Source organism: Amia ocellicauda, chromosome 2, assembly GCF_036373705.1.
Source record: "Amia ocellicauda isolate fAmiCal2 chromosome 2, fAmiCal2.hap1, whole genome shotgun sequence".
NCBI lineage: Eukaryota > Metazoa > Chordata > Actinopteri > Amiiformes > Amiidae > Amia > Amia ocellicauda.
In genome coordinates this window covers 56,871,859-56,879,996 of record NC_089851.1, presented here as the reverse complement: position 1 = coordinate 56,879,996, position 8,138 = coordinate 56,871,859, and positions in this window count along the sequence as shown.

The window sequence follows — 8,138 nt, the reverse complement described above, 5'->3', positions numbered from 1 at the left end:
TCTGCTGTTATGCTACTATGCTACTGACCATTGGGGGAGCGATAGCATGCAAGAGAGTTAGATATCGAGAGTCATAGATAGATAGATAGATAGATGGATGGATGGACGGCAAGGCAAGCATCTGATTGACAGTGGTCCGTGATCTGCTGTTATGCTACTATGCTTCTGACCATTGGGGGAGCGATAGCAAGCAAGAGAGTTTGATATCGAGAGTCATAGATAGATAGATAGATGGATGGATGGATGGACGGCAAGGCAAGCATCTGATTGACAGTGGTCCATGATCTGCTGTTATGCTACTATGCTACTGACCATTGGGGGAGCGATAGCAAGCAATAGAGTTAGATCGAGAGTCATAGATAGATAGATAGATAGATGGATGGATGGACGGCAAGGCAAGCACCTGATTGACAGTGGTCCGTGATCTGCTGTTATGCTACAATGCTACTGACCATTGGGGGAGCGATAGCAAGCAAGAGAGTTAGATATTGAGAGTCATAGATAGATAGATAGATAGATGGATGGATGGATGGACGGCAAGGCAAGCACCTGATTGACAGTGGTCCGTGATTTGCTACTATGTTACTGACCATTGGGGGAGCGATAGCAAGCAAGAGAGTTAGATATCAAGAGTCATAGATAGATAGATAGATAGATAGATGGATGGACGGCAAGGCAAGCATCTGATTGACAGTGGTCCGTGAAATAAACAATGTTAGAACAGTGTATGAATAACACTATAGACACTATAGATGATAGAATAATGCTTGTGTGTATGTTTGTGTGTGTGCGTTTAAGCTTAATGACGTGGCATTCTCATATATGTAACGCCTGCTAACCTGATAATAAAATATTATATACACATGAATTATGTTTATATGTAGTTAATAAATCCATACATACAAACACCATTGTTTATCACGCGTTACATTTTTTATTCAGCACACACAAAAACCAAATAAACTAAAACAGTGAAACACCACTGATAATGTTCTTTGACATACAAACACAATAATAATAATAATAATAATAATAATAATAATAATACATTTTTTATTATCAGAATCACACAAGGATTTAACATTTTACAGATAACATCAATGTATGTATTTCTATAGCCTATATATAAACAAACAACAACCAAAATAATAATACAAAAAATAAAACCATGAGGACCCGCTTTACAGAGACAGCCATGGTAATTTCCCAAACAGCCGATGCTTTTTAGCTGGCTGGTCTCTTTGTGGTGTTTCGGGTGGGGCAGCCGCCCCCTCCATCGGAATATCAAAGTCTGGTTCAGGAGAAATAGGATTTCTCTGTATAGACATAGAACTGTCTCTAGTAGGTGTTGTTTTCAGTTTCTCCAACACCTCCCTGTTTATTCTGTTAGACAGTACCGAACCGGGGATGTTAATCTCCGCCATCGCCATCATAAAACTGCCCCAGCCTTTGGGGGCTCTTCCTGTGGCCAGCGTGTGCGGCTGTGTGACAGCCCTAACCAGATCAATCACATGAGACCCACGAACAGGGCCCCCCTTGTACACAAATTCCCCATTCTCATTCCAGCTAGCTATAGAATTGTTGGACACCATTTCGGCATTTTTATTTTGCCTTTGTGGGATAGCGTCTAAAATATAATCGAAAACAGGCTCTGTGTGCGGTTTTTCGGCCGGGGTATCGGTGTCAGGCATCTGCAAAGTCAAAGTGGCTTTTTCAGATTCTGCCTGCCACGTCAGGGCCAAGTACCTCTGCAGCGCTTTGTCATATTCACCCAATTGAGAGCTTTGCAGAATATCTTTCATTTCACCATCCAATTTATATGTGGCTATTTTTCTGATGTCATGTTCAACTGGAAAGTCCTCTTTAATTTGGCCCATCTGTTTCTGAGGTACTAGATACATTTTCTCAGTGAATTGCATTTTCATCTGGTCAGTAAGCCGGTAATGAGGGGAATGGCAATACTTAGCAAATTACCGATAAACCCCCCAGACTGATTCAATAGATTTCTCTTTCTCTTAACAGACACTGTCTTTTTACTAAGTGTTTTTATAATGTGGCCACTTTTCTTGAGTTTCTGAAATTGTTTAGCGCTCAAGCGGATGTTTCCTTTCAGTGTATTTAGAGCGATTTCTGACACGGCCTGTACCAGGTCGCTTCCAGCGGCGCACAGAATGGCCTTGTTGCGGCTTGGCTTTAACCAGCAGCTGCAGGAGAGCCAGTTTTCTCTTCATACGCAGTGACATACTGACAGCCAGAGTCACAGACAGCAAATGTGCTCAACGCTGGAAAACCAGCGGCTTTTACTTTCTTTGTTTTTTAAACACATAAACCACCGGGATGTCAGGGGGGAAAAGACCCGTCCTTAAACGGTATTCATCAGGGGTCTTTGACATGACATCGACAAATAAGTATCCGAAATACTTCTTGGTGGCATCTTCAAAAGCTTCCAAAAAATATTGAGATTTGCCTGGATACATCTGTCGAGCTAACGTTGTAATCTGTAATTTATCTCTCGGTCTTTTGCAGTATTCTCATCTCAAAGTGCCAGTCACGTTTAACACGTACTATCCCCGGTTGCCGCAGTGCAATATCTTTTATTTCACCATTTGCACCAGCCTACTTATCCGCATAGTCAAGTATCAAATCTTTTAGGCTATCGAAATTAATTTTCTCACTATTAGCCACGTTTAATGTGATACCCTTTACCTTGATACAGGCTTTCCCTCCTGAGAGCTTATATCCATAGGATTTAGGTCCTGTTGCAACAAACTCTGTAATGTGCTGATCCGGAGGCAGCTCACTTGTCAATTGACCCAGATAATCTCCTAACTTGGGGTCCCACTGTCCTGGCCTGCTTACATAAATGATTGAATCAGTGTCATAATACAAACAACGACCTTGTAATGAATCCAGAAGAGAGTACAGTTCTAACCTAGCATAGGCGGTGGTGAAACTGGCAATACAAATATTTACATTTGAAAGCTGTGTGTAGTGCTCTTTTCCCTGGTTTCCAGGTGACACAGGCACATAAAATCATCGTCATCGTCAATAAAATCACAAGACGAGACCTCGTGGTATGGGGCAAACACGTATTTAAATAATTCGTTGGGGTCTCTCACAATACTGGTGTTTTGTAAATCTGGTCGTTGTCCAAATTTTCCCAATAAAGAATTCAAAAACAGTTTTGAAATCTGTCTTTTGGCCGGATTCTTAGTAATGTTGTAATGGTCCAAGTGTACCCCCTCTCTGTCATGATACTCTCTGATGTAGTGTTCACGGTCTGTGTCATTTTTGCACCACTGGGGGTAGCCTGAAGCTTCTTGTTTGCCTTTTAAATGCGTTTTAATATATTCACTAAACAACGTGTTGGTCGAGTGCTTAAAGTGCCAGATCTCGTATATTTCTGCTATTCTGTAACCCTTATCTACAGCAGACAGCAGCTCTGGCATGCACCAGACACCGGTAAGCGCTCTCTGCTCGTCGCTGTTTGTTCAGGGGGAGCCCTGCTGGGTGTCAGCGCACGTCCGACAGAGTGTAAAGAACAGTTTTTTACCAACTCTGGTCGGTAGCACAGGGAAAAACAACCTTCTAGGAGGGTAAACTTTGACTTTTGCGAGCCCAAAGTAATTTTGTAAATCTTCAAAGCCCTCGCATATTATATCCGGGTGACCAACGGGGTACAATTTGGTTTTATTTACAAACGGGTACAGACTGGTGAAATCATAGTAACGGAGTTCCTAGCCAGGTTTTGGTTGATAATACAGGGTCACTGCATTCGTCCACCCACCGAATAGAGACTCCCTGGGGTCTAAAGGCGCTGGTAACTGTGATTCGGAAATAAATGCCCTAACATCCTGGTCTTCATTCAGCATTGTCTTCCATTTGTGTTCCCACATCACTTTAACATCAAACCCTTGTAATTTTAAGAATTCGGTTTTATACATTGTCTTTTGATATAGCCAGCCGAATGTTGTTTTTGTCACACTGTTAACGTCATTTTCGCTATAACAGGTATCGCTACCATGAAAAAAACATCCATGGTACTCAAAAGCAGTGTACACACCGTTTATTACTGCAAAACCATCTAGATAGTACGGGCCAAATTTATGCTCACCACCCAGCTTTAGTGCGTGTTGTATACTGATGTTGTCTGTGTGTTCAGTATACATGAGCCACTGAATAGCGGGGGTCGAGAACCGCTTTTTCTGGTTGTGATAATTGTCGTGCGGGACTAATGCTATGGTCTGCGGTCTGAGAAACATGTACCGGTACATGGTCATACACACAGAGGCTAATGTGATGTACTGAAACGGGTCAAGACTGACTTTAATCAGGTCTGAATCAGGGTCAGACGGACACTTCAGACGTATCTCATCTGTCATACTTAATATCTCGTTTCTAAATGTAGTACAAGCTTGTCTCAGTATGTCCACGTCCTGTCTACATTACCGCTTCAATTCATCGAGTTTGTGCTCATCGTACCATTCCTGAAACTGTGTTTTATCAGCACCCATCATGTAGTCTACCCCGTAAAATTGTTCAGCGGGTAAGGGTCCTACATAATTTTGGTTTGCGACCGTGTTAAAGAAGTGTGGGAAATGGCCTTTCTCACCCTCAAACCCCATTGCTTTTGGCATATTGCTCAGTTTCAGAAGCAAGAAATGTAATGAATCAATGAACCTGATGTTCAGAGCGGTCACTGTCATGCACATAATTTTACCTCCTTGTGTGATGAAGTGTGTAGCAACCTTTTCACGTATGAGCTCTCTAATGACCAAGTAGTTATCATAGCCTTTACCATTGTGTGAAATAAAAGTGTAGTTTTTAAAACACGTGTCAATGAAACATTTCACAAAGTCAGATAAGCAAGAATCCCCATAAAACTCCCATGTGCGTTTGTTGTTTATGTGTGAGGCATAAACATAATTTGGGATGTGTGTCCTGTTTCTTGCATGCATTCAAAATCAAAGAAAATGTATTTTTCCGATTGTTTGGGGATGTTTATTACGCTCATGTAGCATACATGATTGTCAGGTGTCTGGATAACACTTTTACAGCGCGGAAAGAGCTTTTCTTCGCAAGTGTGCATTATTGGGAGAAAAGTCCGGCACTCTGTACAGTAAAAGTGTTGAACACACTGAATCTCTTTGGTGGCAGCTTTAGCCTTGTGTCTCCTGAGACAGACACCACCTCTACAGAATATTTTACATACATCGCATCTGGTGATGGTCTCTTTAACCTCAAAACAGTGGGGGTCTAAACACGCTCTGCACAAATTCCGACACGTGTGACTATTTTTATGCCCATATACTGCGTGGCAATAATCACAGAAATAGTTAACACCTATAAATGTTCTGATGTTTAAAACCCCGTAGTAATGCTGTTTGTGAAGTAAAACAAACATCTGTGCATTCTTTCCCTTTCCACAGGCGGTACACACTGGCGGCAAAACATAAATTGTTACCTTGGTTTTTGAAATCAGTGAGGCATGCCCTTTTCTTGTCTATTATCTTGCAAAACAAAATACCTTTTATACGTCTCCGTACCCCACCTTGCATATTAGGATTTCGGTGTGACTTTGCAGTAAATTAGCTATGCTCTCTAGGAAATCTGTTTCATCCAGCTCCCCCAAATGTTGCCTCCTCTAACAGAAAGCATTATTTAATGACCCCGAGCTCAGTCTAAGCTGTACAAAATCATTAGGACCCACATTGTGTGATATTTCATTTAACAGCCCTTGCACAGCACCAGTACGATTCTACCAGATCCAGATTCACAAACCTGAATTCTTCATAAAACTCCATTCCCCGGAACCTGTTAAGTTCCCGGTCATAGTGACGAATACGCTCCAAAAACACCCGAGGCGGGTCCCCGCCATTACCACACTCAACCATTTGTTCAGCATTTTCATTATTCACCTCTAACATTGCTACATCACCACCCCCAATCTGATTATCATTATTATTCGCTTCTAATGCTTACCCATCAGACATGTGCAAATCTATATATTCCTGAATTTCCAAGTCTGGTTGGTTATTATTATCAGCTTCTAATGCTAATTCATCAGACACAATCAAATCAATATATTCCTGAATTTCCAAGTTTGCTGGGTGGTCATCAACCGCCACTGTGCTGTAATGGTGTCTGTGATCCTGCTAATTGTGACACATCCATTCTAGATTTAAGCCTACGCAGCATTCTTTTGGCTACATTAATATTCTTTATCAGTACTGCCGTGATACGTGCAGACCGAGTGTCTTTGTGTCTTACTTGTTTCATTATTTGTTAATTGCGGTTTTCACTCACAGTGTGATGATTCAGCAAACTCGATGTTATACCCTTTTTGTTTTAACACATTTGTCAAAACATGTATTTTTCTATGAGCTGTGTGTAAATCTTCTACCAGTTGCCAACAAATGTGACATATTTTACTAAACAACAGGGCCCTAGAATCATCAGAGGTCTGAATGCCTGTACAGGGTATTTGTTCACCTGACCTGTCTATCTCTTTATGCACACTCGGAGTGGGGTTAACTGTGCTATTTGTCTGCTTACCTCTTTTTACAGTAGCGGGCTGTCTTACTGCGTGCTTTTCTCTGAAACATGCACTCTACCTTCAAGATGGTTTAGTGACTTGTTAGAAAGTGTGGATGAGAAAGTAATGCAAATAGTTGAGAAGGTTATAAAAAACAAGGCTTATCAAGTGTTTTACAAACATAAATAAAATACTGTTTGTGCCTGCTCTGCTTTTCTGTGCAATAAGACATTATATTAATTCCTATATTTTTTCAGAGAAAGAAACCCCCGGGGCCCCTGGAATTACGTTTACGTATGTTTGAGGAATCTATGTTTGAAGATGTCATCCTCACTCTAATAGCTCACAAGTTTGGTGATTTGTATGATACTGGTAATTCTGATGTGAAATCGCTAGTTGCTGATGTTGAAAAAACAGTGGCGTCCCTCCCCAATGTGCTCAAGAGAATGCTGTATAAAGAGACACATCCTGGTGAATCTGCTTTTACATCTGTCCAAAAAGTCCTGCAGAGTTCTTTTGGAAATACTATCCCTATCATGACCAAACCCAATTTCTACACTGTGCTAGACAGAATAGTGTCACTGCCCTGGCCAATAAACAAGTAGAGGGAGTAGCTAGTGCAGTACAGTTCAGTTGTTTCTTCCTGGCTGCTGTAGGTGTTGGGGAAGCGGGATCATTGGTCACCCGAGTCAGTATCTAATCTCACTGTCTACATCTGACTTGATGCCTTGTTGTCATTTTTAGAGCTGTCACAATAAAATATTGACATTGAAATATATTTTACTGAGTCTCATATTTTGAATGTCTATACCTTTTCTTTCTCTTTTATTTTTCCAATACTGTACCACCCCAAAAATAATCATAAAATATATAACCTAAAATCATCACACGCACATCACTAAACACAGTTTAAAATACTTTTTTATTAAAACTTTATGTTGTTGTTCTCTTTTTATTTTAATGTATTTTATTTTGCTAACAACTTATCATAACAAACCTAATCATAAAACATAACCTAACACAAATAATAATAAGTTTAAACTCTTAAACATTACACACACACACACACATACACCATCAGGGTGAGATGGCAGTAAACACTTGTCAAGATGACCTGTGCCCTTTCCAAAATGCCTGTCATCCTAACAAGATGGAGGTCATCCAAACAAGATGGCTGTCATCCTAACAAGATTACGGTCATCCAAACAAGATGGCTGACAGGAGAGGGTCAAAGGGTAAAACCTGTAACCTAACAAGTTGGCTGACTGGAGAGGATCAAAGGGTACAGGGTAAGGAGGGGCTTCCTGGCCCGTGGGGCTTCTGGGTAAGGCGGGGCTTCCCAGCCTATGGGGCTTCTGGGTAGGGGTGGGGCCACCTGACACTTTGACATAAAGTGCCATCATTACTACTCATAAGCGCAATATGTACAATATCTTTCCCGTTCCTGAGAAAACTATGTTTGAAAACTGTAATTTTTTGCCTGGACTACAATCAAGATGGCTACCAAACCATGTGACATTATGCCGCCATTTTGCGATCTAGTGACCATGCCATAGACCCCTACATCCATTCAAAGTCTGGTGACTTTTTTGACTGCGGTTCA